Source organism: Aquila chrysaetos, chromosome 15, assembly GCF_900496995.4.
Source record: "Aquila chrysaetos chrysaetos chromosome 15, bAquChr1.4, whole genome shotgun sequence".
Taxonomy (NCBI): Eukaryota; Metazoa; Chordata; class Aves; order Accipitriformes; family Accipitridae; genus Aquila; species Aquila chrysaetos.
Window position 1 is genome coordinate 15,618,850 of NC_044018.1, and position 14,877 is coordinate 15,633,726.

Consider the following 14,877-nt stretch of genomic DNA (forward strand, 5'->3'; position numbering starts at 1 on the left):
TGCCTCAATATAAGTACATCAAACTGTCAGAGTGTGTCCAGAGGAGGGTGACCAAGGTGGTGAAAGGTCTCAAGGGCAAGACTTACAAGGAGCAGCTGAGGTCACTTGGTTTGTTCAGCTTAGAGAAGAAAAGGCTGAGGAGTGACCTCATGGCAGTCTACAACTTCCTCAAGTGGGGCAGTGGAGGGGCAGGCATCGATCTCCTCTCTCTGGTGACCAGCCATAGGACACAAGGAAATAGAATGAAGCTGTATCAGGGGAAGTTCAGATTGGACATGAGGAAAACGCTTTTCACTGAGAGGGTTGTTGGTCACTGGAACAGGCTCCCCAGGGAAGTGGTTATGGCACCAAGACTGTCAGAGTTCAAGGAGGGTCTGGACGATGCTCTTAGTCACATGGTTTAGTTTTAGGTAGTCCTGCAAGGAGCAGGGAGTTGGACTCCATGGTCCTTATAGGTCCCTTCCAACTTGAGATATTCTATGATTCTATGATTTTAGTACATAGCTTCTTTCGTGTATCCGGATTTCCTCCAAAGAGATCCATAAGCAAGAAAGTGTACAGTATGATGGCTCTCACACAAGTATTACATAAAAAGAAATGGACTTTCAAAGCGTCTGATACCAACTTCTCCTGACATCACGGATAAATGTCTGGGAATCTACCACTGTAATCCGAACCTACCACATATGGCTACAGAGCAACACCCAATATTTATTGATGAATTCTGAGGCCTGGTACCAAAACTGAGTAAAAGTCAGAAGGATCTAACCAGTGTTTCAGAGCTCAGCTGTTCAAAGCTGTCAGCAACTGTGCATTGCCATGCTTCTGACCTGGAGCAACAGTATACAGCATCCTCCTCAGTGGTAAGAATTAAAACAGAAGATTTACCAATATCAAACTCCACAATATAATCTTCCTTGGTGATTTTACGACTCGTGCCTTAGGATGTAAGGAGATTGACCTTACTACCCTGAAAGCCGGATACTTACAATTTCTTTTTTTCAGTCTGAGCAAGACCTAGACAAGCATCGCTAGACAAAAGTAAATTTTCAACTAATTCAAAATTAACTTTCTAAACAATCCTTTAAATGGCAAGAAAAAATATATTCCAATACACTCAGATTACATAAGAGACAGTAAATTCCACAATAATCCATCAACAATATTAAAACTATAGTAAGTTCTCCTTGTGGAGCTGCACCCTTGTTTTATATTGTAGAAGCCTATTTGCCCCTAGAGAATGGACTGCAGTATCAGTAGAAGACCAGAGCTTTCCAAACAGCATCTCTCTGATTCTGTACCCAGATTTGCTTCACAGAATTTAAGGAGACTTTTCCAGGTCTTTGCAAGCTCTTCTAAATACAGAATGTGCACTGTACGTTGCTTTTTATTCAGCCACCCTCTTGCATGAGTAGGCCTGGTCGAAATCTCATGACCCCCACCGTGCTGGGCCATGTATCACACACATGGGATTGGACTAATGCCACTGCCTAGGAAATATTCTTTCTAAACGGTCTTTCAGGTGGGGATCCCACTGTGAGGCAGTGTACTACAGTACATCAACAAGATTTCTCTCCTGCTTTTCCAGCATCAAGTGAGCTTCAAAGCAGGAGATATATTATAATGCTGTGCTGTAAGTCTGTAAGATGCTTGTATGATAGCTGGGGGGCTGGATATTGGGTCAAACATTTGTCTCATGCTGAGAAGACAAGAATTGGCTTATCTCCTCTCTTTTAAGGCTCTCTTCCTTCAAGGCACTTCTGAGCAGCAGAGACATAATTACCACTGATGTGAACGCTATGCTCTTCTTTACACAAAAGATGACAAATGACAAAAAATGTGGAAATATAGCAGAACAAGGGGGAAAATAACTAAGTGTACAGCAACATATACATCTGTTGACAGAAGATTTTTAATTGAATAAAATAATAAAACTGAAAACTACTCATCAAAGTCAGATACATTCTAGCAAGTCTGAACTGGCTGGCATCCAGATGCATTTCCTCCTCAAATGGGAGTGACAAGTGACTTTTTCACAGATAGCAGGAATGATTGAGGCCAATTTACATCTGTATGTCTATGCATATCTCCACAGCATATTCAGGCATGGGTTTCAAAAAATTAGGGCCCAAACCATTTATAGTTCCATCTATACAAAAATGCCATTGAGATCTGGATCCCTCACTTAACTAGAGCATCCTTTCCATTCCAATCATGTAGAAGTCACAAATGTTTTCATTAAATACAAATGCATTTACATAATGAACCAACCATTTCATTACCTCTGGGGTGAAAATAATGAAAACAGCTGTCAGATTAGGATGAAACAATCTTTACAACTTTACAGCAACTTCCAAAGCATTCTCGTGTTCAAAAATATTTTCAGTACTGTCATTACAAATAACATACTGAATTATGACACCAGTGACATCTACGGTTTTATCCACCAGTCTATGCATATGGTTTGACCACTTTGTGCATGGGGTATTAATTTGCTACTTTAAGCTCTAGTTCATACAGAAACTGGGAAAGTACAGAGATTTTGAAAACATGTGAAAGAGTGGTTCCAAATCAGAAAAGACTATACTCTCCTTTTTTAACACACTAAACTTCTAGTTGATAGAAGCAAAACCAGTGCTTTTAAACCTACCTATACACCCATTCAAGTCCTCTTGCAGTTGATACTTATACCCTGTAGGTGAGGACTTGTATGATGAAATCATCACAGAATTGCACTCATAATCATTAGAAACTAGCTTATCATTTCAAAACACTGTATAATGACACTAGAACTTCACGGGACAGAATCAGATCATTACTTTTATTTTAAATAAATGTTTACCCTTGGAAAAGGGATAAGAAACATTGTGGAAATAAAAATTTCCCATCCCAAAAGACAAAATCTATGTATTTTCTCCCTCTCATAAAAACAGAAGACCTAGCCCCACACTTTCCTACTAAGAAGCTCTAAAAACTAAGACAACTAGGTTAAAAACAAGGATACATTTTGCAGGCAACCATTTAAAACAACACGAAAAGTGTTAAAAGACTCAATAAGCTAAGTATCAGGATGAACTCTCATAGCTATAAGTACATCTGGGATGGCAATTCTTTGTCAGTACTGCCTATTTTTATGACTGTGATGTTAATATACTTTCTACAAATAATTTTTCATTTCTATCTACTGCATAGATACATAAAATATGCCTCCAACATCATTACAGATTGCTTTTAGTACATAAAGTACTGCTGTGCTGTTTAGTTAGAAAAAGAATATTTTCTTCATATAACACTCAATCAGTATTTTAAAGCATTTTTTTCTAAGATATACAATGTCTAAATGGCAATTTTTTTTTATTGTTTCTTCAGAAATACATTACTGGCTATGTTACTTCTTAGACTTCCTTTATTCCTCACATAAACATTCAAGCATGAAAGGCAACACATGGATAATGGCAAATGAAGGCAAACTGAAAATCAAACCAAGGTTCTTCAGAATCCTTAGGTGTAATTATAAAGGAACAGCTACAAATGTCTAAAAAATGAGTGTGACATATTTAAATTTCCTTAGTAAATTACAGTATCTCCTGCCACAGTCTGTGTAAGAGAAGTTTTGAAGAGTTAGTCAGATTTGCAGACTGACTGAATCATTAACCACAGTCTAAGTGGGGAAAAAAGCGAAGAATTTTCAGCTGTAGTTAAAGATGCAATGCTTTCCCTGCGCATGTGTGTAACACATGAATGCAGTCATGTTTTTGTGTAAGTAGGGATGTTTGTTTGTAGATTTTGGTTGTTATTAGTTACACTAGCCTTTTATGCTGCTTCATGTAGCTTTTATTCACATGAAATAAACCCACAGTTGTGCCTGATCTCAGCTAAGAGTAAGTAAATGCTTTATTTTGTATGAGGGTGAAAAAGGAGTGACAGATCACTTATCATTCGCTGTGCAGACTTTGTATTCATTAGAAAAGCCACAATCAATAAGAACCAAAGGCAATTTTTCCCTAAAGATAATTATGCCCAGCATCCCTATAGTGTTTATGAGTCTGACAGGCTTTCATTTATTAACAAGAATCACCTTTGAAAGTTTACAATATCCTAATCCAAATTTTGCCTTACATAACGTGCTGTAAAATGCTCCTCTTTTATTTTGTTATACAAAAGTATACTGTTTTTCTCATGATTACTTTTACATTGTATAAGTTGCATTAAGTTTCAAATGCAGAAAAACTGCAAATGTCAGACTGACTTTGCCACTTTTCACATTTTATAGAGCAATCTCTTCATGGTTTTGGGGGCAGGTGGTGTTTTTTCAAAAGACAAACTATGGAAGCCATTAGTTTCATATACAGAATATGTTCTTTTAGGTTAACAAGAAAAACATAATTCAAAACATTGTTTTTAATTTGCTATTTCACATTAGAAAACTCTTTCCTTAACTTTGTCCATATTATGCGTAGTATTATGATTATAAAATCTCATCTAAGAGATTCTAAGCTATAGTATCTAAAGGCTGACTCCCTTAACAAAGTCTTTAAATAGAGACACAAATAGACAATAGATTTGAAACCTAAGTTAGAAGACATTTTCTACAAAACTATATATTCACAATACCAAGGAATACAGGCATTTTTAACACAAAAGAAATGAAGCATTGCTACAAAAACATTGTGCCTAACAGATACTCACAAAGCAAAAACGATCACGGCATAAGTGAAATTCCATCCCTAAATCATTCAGTTCTGCGCTTGTGCTTATAAGATCTTCTGTCAGGAGCTAATCTCACGTGACAGGCCTGATCCAAAGCCATTTGAAGTCAATGGAATGTCTCTTCCTGACTTCAGGGAGGTTTGCATCCAGCCCTTATAAACTTCAAGAACAATACAGTTCATAGAAGGTTGTTTTAAGAGAACAATAGCTAACTATTGTCTAAGTAGAAAAGAATGTTAGCTTCAAATGAAATTTACCTGCAGTAGTAGATGTGTTAGGTTTGTTTTGTTATTGTTTTTTTACACACATAACACAGTTAAACCTTTCCAAAGTAAGAACATTCCATTTCTTTAGCAGAAGCCACAGAAAATCAAAACTGTAGTCAAAAAAAAAAAAAAACAAACCAAATTTAGGCAATTTTGTATGTAGTAAGTTTAGTTTTTCTAAAGAAACAAAAGATCCCATTTAAGGCCTCAATTAATTTGAGGTTTTCTTCAATAGATGTACATTAAGGACAAGACAGAACAAGAGGTTTCAAAAATTTATCAGGCATTCCTGCAGTTAGCAAACCAAAAGATAGATTAAAAAAATAAAACTAGTTGTGTAAGCACGGGGGTAGGCTGACAGGAAAAGAAATTGTTTTGGTTTTTCTTTTTTAATAACAACCCAGATTCTCTACTGACTGAAGTCAATTTCAAAGGTAGAGCTGACAACTAGCACACCAGATAAGGTGACCAAAGTCAGGCTGTTATTTATTGTTTGAAAATAATAACAGAACTGTAAGCCCTGAAATAGCAATTAACATCATTGTAAAAGCTGGTGAAAGAAAGTCCCATTGCTGTGATGTGGCTCGTCTCTCTTTGATAGAAAAATGGGGCAATGACGAAGTAGACCAGTACAGGACCCAATGCTGATCCCATGTACACTTGTACCAGTAAATTTACACTGATGAAGAATCAAATCAAAATCAGGTCCACCATCTCCAAGTTCCCCAAGGCAGCAAAGAATGGTGGTTCTAACTTTCTCACTCACACACCAAATCAACTCACTACAGCTATTTTAGTTACCTAGCGTGGACATGAAAACACAGAAACTTCCAATTAAGCACAAATATTCTAGAATGTCCACCTTTGGAGACTGATTCTATGTTTCATAGTGAAAAAAAAAGACTCTTATGAATAAGACATACAAGCCACTTAATTTTCTTTGTAGCTGGTTCAACATGTTTAAAAACAAACACTGACATTACTGCCATTATTAGTTAATAATTTTCAGAAGGGTCTATGAGGTGTTAGATCAAAACCAAGGTAGCTCACACCTCAAAAAGTAAAGTAAATGAGATAAAGCACAAGGAAAAAGCAAGCGTCAATTTCTCCAGTGTATAGATGCTATACTTTCTATCTTCTTCATCTAAGCTTCCAGTATCCACAACTAAAAATAAACAATTTACTTTATAAATACACCTAACCAAATTGCTGATTTTTTAGGCCGAATGGATGAATCAAACATAATTACAAATTTCATTTCAGGCCAGTACAAAATTACATTGTTTTTTTCTAAATGAAATGAAACAGTATTTCTCAGGTCAAACAGAGCACTTTGTTTTGGTATCACAAATATTTTCTTACAATAATTGTCAAACAGCCCACTTTGCTTGACTCAAAAAAAAAAAAATTTTCATTTGGGTGTTTTGCCTTTTTTTCTCCTTGTTGCTATTAAATTCATTTCTGAACTGAAACATTGTCCTAAACTGAAAAATCAAATTGTCATGTAAAAAAGTCAAAACAATATCCAGACTTCAGCTTTGCTTTTCATTTATATTTTTTTCTTCTGACATGCGCAAATTAATGAATTGTTTTGTTCACTCTAGAACTACATTTTGGGTAAATAAACCATTCATATATTTTGTTAAGCCTTTTTTAGCCATGTATTTCAGGTATCACAGCATTTGCTTTCATAGTTCTACCCTATTCTCTCCTCTTTCTATACAGGCGGTTGGGACACAAACTGCTCACTGCTGAATATTGCTTGCTGGTATCCTGATCCCCTCGGACCTGATCTGCTCCCCTTTTACTCCGTTCTTGTTGCTTGCTGCTGCTGCTAACACTTCCTTAGCCTTCAGGGGACCTGGGCTTCCAGTTACCCCCCTGCCGCACTGAGCATTCCCAGGTGCTGATAATCTTTTCTCTGTATTGTTGCTGCCGCTTCTCCTCATTTTGGCAGATGCTACAGCTCTGCAAGTTGCAAGGATCTTACCTCTGAGACCCTCTTTGTTGCTCTGTCTGTGACCACGCTGGAAGCAGGGAGTGATGGATATTAGGGAAGCATGAGCCTCCCCTCGCTGTTTAGCAGCGTGGTCTGCAAAGAAAGATAGAGATGCTGCTCTCTCCTCCTCCCCCCTCGCTGTCCCAGCTTCCTCCTCCCTCTTCCTTGCTCCCTCCTTCGCATCCACAAACTCTAGTTCTGTCTGTGCTCCAACACAATACGCTACCTCTCAGCACCAGCTACCTAAGGTCAAGAATACACCCCCTCACCCTTCCCCCCTGCCCTTTCCTCTCCAGTCTCATGCATCCTCACCCCTGCTTCCCACTGAATATGGTATCTTCCCAACTAGACATGCCTTATTTGGCTCTCGGGTCTAAAGCGCAGACAGTTTCAGCAGCCCTAGGAGAAAGAGTTATAAAACAGAAGATGCACAGGGAAGACCAGGGGTACGAAGGGAAAGTGGAAATCTGCTGGAGAAACTGGAAACTTTGGGGGTTCATCTGTGTGTGAAAGAAATCTAGTCACGGTAGCCAAAGCCTGCCACTTGGAGATTAGTTTAAAAGATCTATACAGATTAAAGAAAAGTGCCCTGGATAGCTAGTTATCTCCCAAATCCAGCTTACCTATTGTTTATACTCTTTGTTTCTCGATCCTTATCCTCAATAGCTTTTTTTAAAGAAGCTTCTAAACTTTTCCCCTGCAAAACCAGACTTAAATACCAGTACAATCTGATGATGCAATAGTGAATGAAAGTGAAAAAGTAACCAGCGGTATTTTTTAAGATTATGAGCTATGAAATAATCAACTTTAAGATCATGGAAAACACAGGCACACGTCCTCTGACTTTTCAGCTTGAATAATAAATGTGTTCAAGTGGTCTTTTTTCACTTTCAGCAGTTACGATGACTAGAAGCACCTTCAGGTGACCAGTATGCAGCTTCCAAAAATCACATATAATTACAACTAGCCAACATGTTCTTCTTAAGGACCTAATTTTAGAAACGCAATAAACCAGTGTTTTTGAAGTGTTTATGTTTGTTACAGAGACTTTTGAGAGAGGTAGGTGATGCTGAGGACTTCTAAAAGATCTTGTCTGCTTAAGGTTAAACACTTAAGTGGACAGGATCTCCCTCTGGAGGCCTTGAGAGGCACCTGACTCTCTCCCATGATGTATGAAGATGTATTAGGCATTTACTTCAGGAGGTCTCTCTTACTGACTGCCTAAAATTAAGCAGCAAGTTAGCTACTGCATGGCCAAGGTCGGACACAATGACGGTGTAGTAATTACAAGTTATCTTAAAACTTTAGATATCCTAGCCCATGTTTCTTCATTGTTGGTGGCCTCATAGGGCAACTAGGAGGCATGACACATCTAAGGTCAGCAGAAGGTGGTCCACAGGGCAGAGAAACAACTGCTCACATTTCCTGGATCATCTCACAAATAAAAGAAAGATACCCTGTAAGAAGACTCTTTGAGCACAACAGCAATATCTGCCATATCAAAACAATCTATTGATCAATCTTTGTAAAACTCTTGATCAATTTGAAGAGAATCAGAACATAGTCTTTAGCTTCATTCAGTGCTGGGACAAGCTCAGTAACTAGTGCAAACAACACAGATTTGATCCAGCTTGAGAATGATAACCTAAATGACTGAAATGAAATTAAGGAACTAGTCTATTTACTCTGACATGATAATCTCAATCATTTTGCCCAGAAAGGAAGACTTAAGAAAAAATTATAATCCAGACTCGCTAAATCTCATATGCTCAGCATGTGTTTCAATCAAGCAGCTTCTTCCACCTTCTCCTCTGCAGCAAGACCTATAACACAACACAGTGTTCTATCCTCCTCTCCCTCTTGAAGGGACAGCAAGTGTGGCTCTTGGCAAATTGTTTAAACTTAACCAAATGCGTCTGACACATTCAATATTCAGAAATGAGCTACAGTGTTGTGCTGCAGCAAAACGGCGTACTGCCTATTTTCGCGCTCAGAAGACTTGCACCTCAGTGTGTCTCACCTTATTTAAAGAACCAAATTAATCTCATGTCTCAAAACCAGTGCAGACCTTCTTCAAAAATCAAGGCAAAGTAAAGACCTGAATGTCTGGATAACTTCTGACAATTAGCCAGACTGCCATCGTCAAGACTTTCCTTCCTGAGTTGTGGGCTGCAATATGCTTTTTAAGAACTAGAGCCATCTTGCCCTATGTACAGAAATATTTCCTGCCAACCTTCAGTATATACACTACTTTCCAATAGCCTTTACCAACCCAAAAGGACAATAGTACCACTCCTAAGTTGTAGCAGAAAGTTGCTCAGAACTTTGTATGTGCAACAAAGTTTTCAGAACAGAAACACTCCTTACGATCATTACAGCAACAAACTCCAGATAAGTATGAGTAATCACCTCCAAACTGATGCTGTTCATGTTGCAGTTGATAAAAGGACTAAGTCAGAGCTCAATTTGAATGAGTTTTTATTTTAACAACCTGTAAACTTTAAAAATAAAAAAGGTAAAAAAAAGAAAGGAGGGAGAATCAGATTTCTCGTCTATTTTGGTGCTAAAAGTTCTCTATAATATCAGCTAGATGCTTTTTCTAGAACAGTCTGGAGAAGTCACATGTCAGCACAACTTCTGAAGGTCAGAACTTCTTCCTGATGGTCAGCAAAGGAAGCTTTAGAATGGACAGGTCATTTGGAAGTAACATATCCCCAGGACCAGAGTTTTTTACCCAAATACGAAGCTGCTGAACTACTAGCTGTAAGGTAAAACATGCATAGCTTAAATCAACTTCAGCACCAGAAGAGTGGTCTATATGAGCGGGACACCAATGACTGACTGATGGACTGTCTTTCAGCATATTCGCCAGTCATCTGGAGAAGGAGGTGAACACTGCTGTGACAAAGCTTGATACATTGTATAGCACAGAACAGTGAAATGACAGAAGATTATTCAGGATACCCAAATATAGACTGTGAAATGCTGCAGGCATATCTCATAGTAGTGGATGATTGAAAAGGCAGGTTAAATTCAGTACTAATAAATGAAAAACAATGGATGTGCAATAAAAGATCTGCCTTGTAGCTCTAGCAAGCCATAGTGGCAGTCAGGGCAGGAAGAAGTCAGAGGCAAGATGCTGACAGTACAGAATCATAGAATCATTTAAGTTGGAAAAGACCTTCAAGATCATCGACTCCAACCATCAACCATGCCCACTTGTCGTGGTTTCAGCCCAGCCGGTAACAAAGGACCACGCAGCCGCTCGCTCACTCCTCCCGCCCCCTCCGGTGGGATAGGGGGGAGACGGAGGAGAGAAAAGAAAAAAAACTGGAACCTCGAGGGTTGGGATAAGGGCAGTTTACTGGGACAACGCAAAAAAAGTTACAACAACAACGACGGTACTAATGAAAGAGTATACAGAAAAGAGTGATGCACAGTGCAACTGCTCACCACCCGGGACCCGACGCTCCGCCCCTTCCCCCACCGAAAGTCGAGAGCAGGAGAGCCCTCCCCCCGGCCCACTCCCCATGTATATACTGAGCATGATGTCACATGGTATGGAATAGCTCCTTGGCTAGTTCAGGTCAGCTGCCCCGGCTATGCCCCCCCACCTCCCAGGTTCCTGTAAAAATTAACTCTATCCCAGCTGAACCCAGGACATTATCCACCCCTTATTCTATACCATTTACATCATGCCCAGATCTTACATTTTCCAATCAACCGCTACCACTTTCCTTGTCTTATATATAGATATATATGTATATGGACACCCCCCCCCCACACACACACACATACAAATAGTATTCCCTTAGTCAATGGGTTATCCCTCCAATGTGTCCATCAATTTTATTTAGTCCATGACTTTGAGGCTCCATCTGTTGTAACACTTCTTCAGGATAAGAGAGATGGTGTGAGGTGTTGGGTTGTTGTATGCTGTCTCTGGAACTTCTGGCTGGTACATTTGATGCAACCCACACCCTTGGTCTGCAGGTCGAAGATGTTGATCTTGAGGAAATTGCTGGGCGCCAGTTCAAGTTCTATCACTGTTGTTCTTGGCTCAGTTTCAAAGTCCATTCTTCAGTCATTTGGGTAATTCTTACAGTAATACCCTTGATATGGCATATTGACACTATAGATACAATGACATACATTGGCAGGTTATTTAGCAGTTAAATATCCTACAGCCTAGTTCACTGGCTATTCTCTCCCAAAATCAAATCTCCCTGAGGTACACATCGAACTTCCCCATCCTTCTGCATCACCCACCAGGTGTACCCAGGTCCCTGAGCAAAAACCACCCCTTGGATGGGTTTGTCTCTGCGTGAGGGAGGACTAACCCAGACTGTCTTTCCTAACATACTCCTCATGTGCACTACAGGAACTTTATCCCCTTCTACAGTATGTGGAAGTCTTGGTTGGGCGGGGCCCGCCCGATTGGTGGATCCTCTAGTATTAACTAACCAGGTGGCTTTTGTTAAATGTGTATCCCAATGTTTGAAAGTTCCACCCCCCATTGCTCTCAATGTAGTTTTCAGCAGTCCATTGTATCGTTCGATTTTTCCGGAGGCTGGTGCGTGATAAGGGATGTGATATACCCACTCAATGCCATGTTCTTTGGCCCAGGTGTCTATGAGGTTGTTTCGGAAGTGAGTCCCGTTGTCTGACTCGATTCTTTCTGGGGTACCGTGTTGCCATAAGACTTTCTCTTCAAGGCCCAGGATAGTGTTCTGGGCAGTGGCGTGGGACACAGGATATGTTTCCAGCCATCCAGTGGTTGCTTCCACCATTGTAAGCACATGGCACTTGCCTTGGCGGGTTCGTGGGAGTGTGATATAGTCAATCTGCCAGGCCTCCCACTGTTTATATTTCAGCCATCGCCCTCCATACGACAGGGGTTTCAGTCGCTTGGCTTGCTTAATTGCAGCACATGTTTCACATTCATGGATAACCTGTGCGATAGTGTCCATGGTTAAGTCCACCCCTCGATCGCGAGCCCATCTATATGTTGCATCTCTTCCCTGATGGCCCGAGGTATCATGGGCCCACTGAGCCATAAATAGCTCACCCCTACGTTGCCAGTCCAGGTCCACCTGAGACACTTCAATCTTGGCGGCCTGATCTGCCTGCTGGTTGTTTTGATGTTCTTCAGTGGCCCGACTCTTGGGTACATGAGCATCTACGTGGCGTACTTTTACCACTAGCTTCTCTATCCGAACAGCAATATCTTGCCACAGTGCGGCAGCCCAGATGAGTTTACCTCTGCGCTGCCAATTGCTCTTCTTCCATTGCTGTAGCCACCCCCATAGGGCATTTGCCACCATCCATGAGTCGGTATAGAGATAGAGCACTGGCCACTTTTCTCTTTCAGCAATGTCTAACGCTAGCTGGATGGCTTTCACCTCTGCAAACTGACTCGATTCACCTTCTCCTTCAGCAGTTTCTGCGACTAGTCGTGTAGGACTCCATACAGCAGCCTTCCACCTCCGATGTTTTCCCACAATGCGACAGGACCCATCAGTGAACAGAGCATATTGCCTCTCATTTTCTGGCAGTTTATTATACAGCGGGGCCTCTTCAGCCCGTGTCACCTCCTCCTCTGGCGACATTCCAAAATTTTTGCCTTCTGGCCAGTCCATGATCACTTCCACAATTCCTGGGCGACTGGGGTTTCCTATGCGAGCCCGTTGTGTGATCAGTGCGGCCCACTTACTCCACGTGGCATCAGTTGCATGATGTGTAGAGGAGACCTTCCCTTTGAACATCCAGCCCAGCACTGGCAGTCGGGGTGCTAAGAGGAGCTGTGTTTCAGTACCAACCACTTCTGAGGCGGCTCGAACTCCTTCATATGCTGCCAATATCTCTTTTTCAGTTGGAGTATAGCGAGCCTCGGATCCTCTGTATCCCCGACTCCAAAACCCCAGGGGTCGACCTCGGGTCTCCCCAGGTGCTTTCTGCCAGAGGCTCCAGGTAGGGCCATTCTCCCCAGCTGCAGTGTAGAGCACATTTATAACATCTTGTCCTGCCCGGACTGGCCCAAGAGCTACTGCATGAACAATCTCCCTCTTAATTTGTTCAAAAGCTTGTCGTTGCTCAGGCCCCCATTTAAAATCATTCTTCTTCCGGGTAACTTGGTAGAGAGGACTTACAATTTGACTGTAATTTGGAATATGCATTCTCCAAAAGCCCACAACACCTAAGAAAGCTTGTGTTTCCTTTTTATTAGTTGGTGGGGACATAGCTGCTATTTTGTTGATCACATCCATAGGGATCTGACGACGCCCGTCTTGCCATTTTACTCCTAAGAACTGGATCTCCTGTGCAGGTCCCTTGACCTTACTTTCTTTTATGGCAAAACCAGCCATCAAAAGGATTTGGATTATTTTCTTCCCTTTCTCAAAAACTTCTTCTGCCGTGTTGCCCCATACGATGATGTCATCAATGTATTGCAGGTGCTCTGGAGCTTCACCTTTTTCCAGTGCAGCCTGGATCAGTCCATGGCAAATAGTGGGGCTGTGTTTCCACCCCTGGGGCAGTCGATTCCAGGTGTACTGGACACCCCTCCAAGTAAAGGCAAACTGTGGCCTGCACTCCGCTGCCAAAGGGATGGAAAAAAATGCATTAGCAATGTCAATTGTGGCATACCACTTAGCTGCCTTTGATTCCAGTTCATATTGAAGCTCTAACATATCTGGCACAGCAGCGCTCAGCGGTGGCGTGACTTCATTCAGCCCACGATAGTCTACTGTTAGTCTCCATTCCCCATTAGATTTCCGCACGGGCCATATGGGACTATTAAAGGGTGAGTGAGTCTTGCTGATCACTCCTTGACTCTCCAATTGGCAAATCAGCTTATGGATGGGGATCAGGGAATCTCGGTTGGTGCGATATTGCCGCCGGTGCACCGTCATGGTAGCAATTGGCACCTGTTGTTCTTCAACCTTCAGCAACCCCACAACCGAAGGGTCTTGAGAGAGACCAGGCAGGGTAGACAGCTGTTCAATCTCCTCCGTCTCCAATGCAGCTATACCAAAAGCCCAACGGTACCCTTTTGGGTCCTTGAAATATCCCCTCCTGAGATAATCTATACCAAGGATGCATGGGGCCTCTGGGCCAGTTGCAATGGGGTGTTTATGCCAGTCATTCCCGGTTAGACTCATTTCAGCTTCTAATACGGTTAGCTCTTGGGATCCCCCTGTCACACCAGAGATACAGATGGGTTCTGCCCCTTTATAACTTGATGGCATTAGGGTGCATTGTGCACCAGTGTCTACTAGAGCCTTATATTCCTGTGGGTCTGATGTGCCAGGCCATCGAATCCACACTGTCCAGTAGACTCGGTTGTCCCTCTCCTCCACCTGGCTGGAGGCAGGGCCCCTCTAATCCTGGTTAGAATATTCGTTACTCACTTTTCGCACCCGTGAATCAGAAGTCCCTTCAAGAGGATCAGAAATGTGATCAGCCCATCTACTGCATCTGGGGGACTCCTCACAGGAAACTGGAGCAGCAGTTTTCCAAGAAGAATCCTCTTTCCTGGTTGCTTTTTCTCGCAACTCCCGTACCCGTGCATCCAGGACTGAGGTAGGTTTTCCATCCCACTTCCTCATGTCCTCTCCATGGTCACGCAGGTAAAACCACAGGTTAGCCCGTCGTGTGTACTTTCTCTCTCCTCTCTCTTGGGCAGAGGAATGCTTACTCCCAATAGCTGCGATGCGGGCCTGTACAGGTGGGGAGGAAGACATATCCACTTTGAATTGCTGGAACTCTCGGACAATTCCTCTACAGCCGAGACACAGGCCCGTAGGGAGGAAGAGAGACTTCCTTCGTATTGCCGGAGTTGGACAGCCAATTCATCCACCGTTTGTCCATGGCCTTCTTTCCAGGACATTACTGCCAATGAGT

General features: G+C 41.7%; 1 protein-coding gene across 3 annotated transcripts in view; it reads right to left on the reverse strand.

Moving 5' to 3' along the window:
• GREB1 (growth regulating estrogen receptor binding 1) overlaps positions 1-14,877 on the reverse strand; it is a 123,950-nt gene that overhangs the window by 96,250 nt on the left and 12,823 nt on the right. Inside the window, exon 1 of one of the 3 annotated variants that reach the window (XM_030037935.2) lies at positions 6,967-7,088. The exons of the other annotated variants lie outside the window; for them this stretch is intronic. The gene's annotated coding sequence lies outside the window, so the exon portion shown is untranslated. Of the gene's footprint in view, positions 1-6,966; positions 7,089-14,877 lie in introns of those variants that run through there. 3 annotated transcript variants of the gene reach the window in all.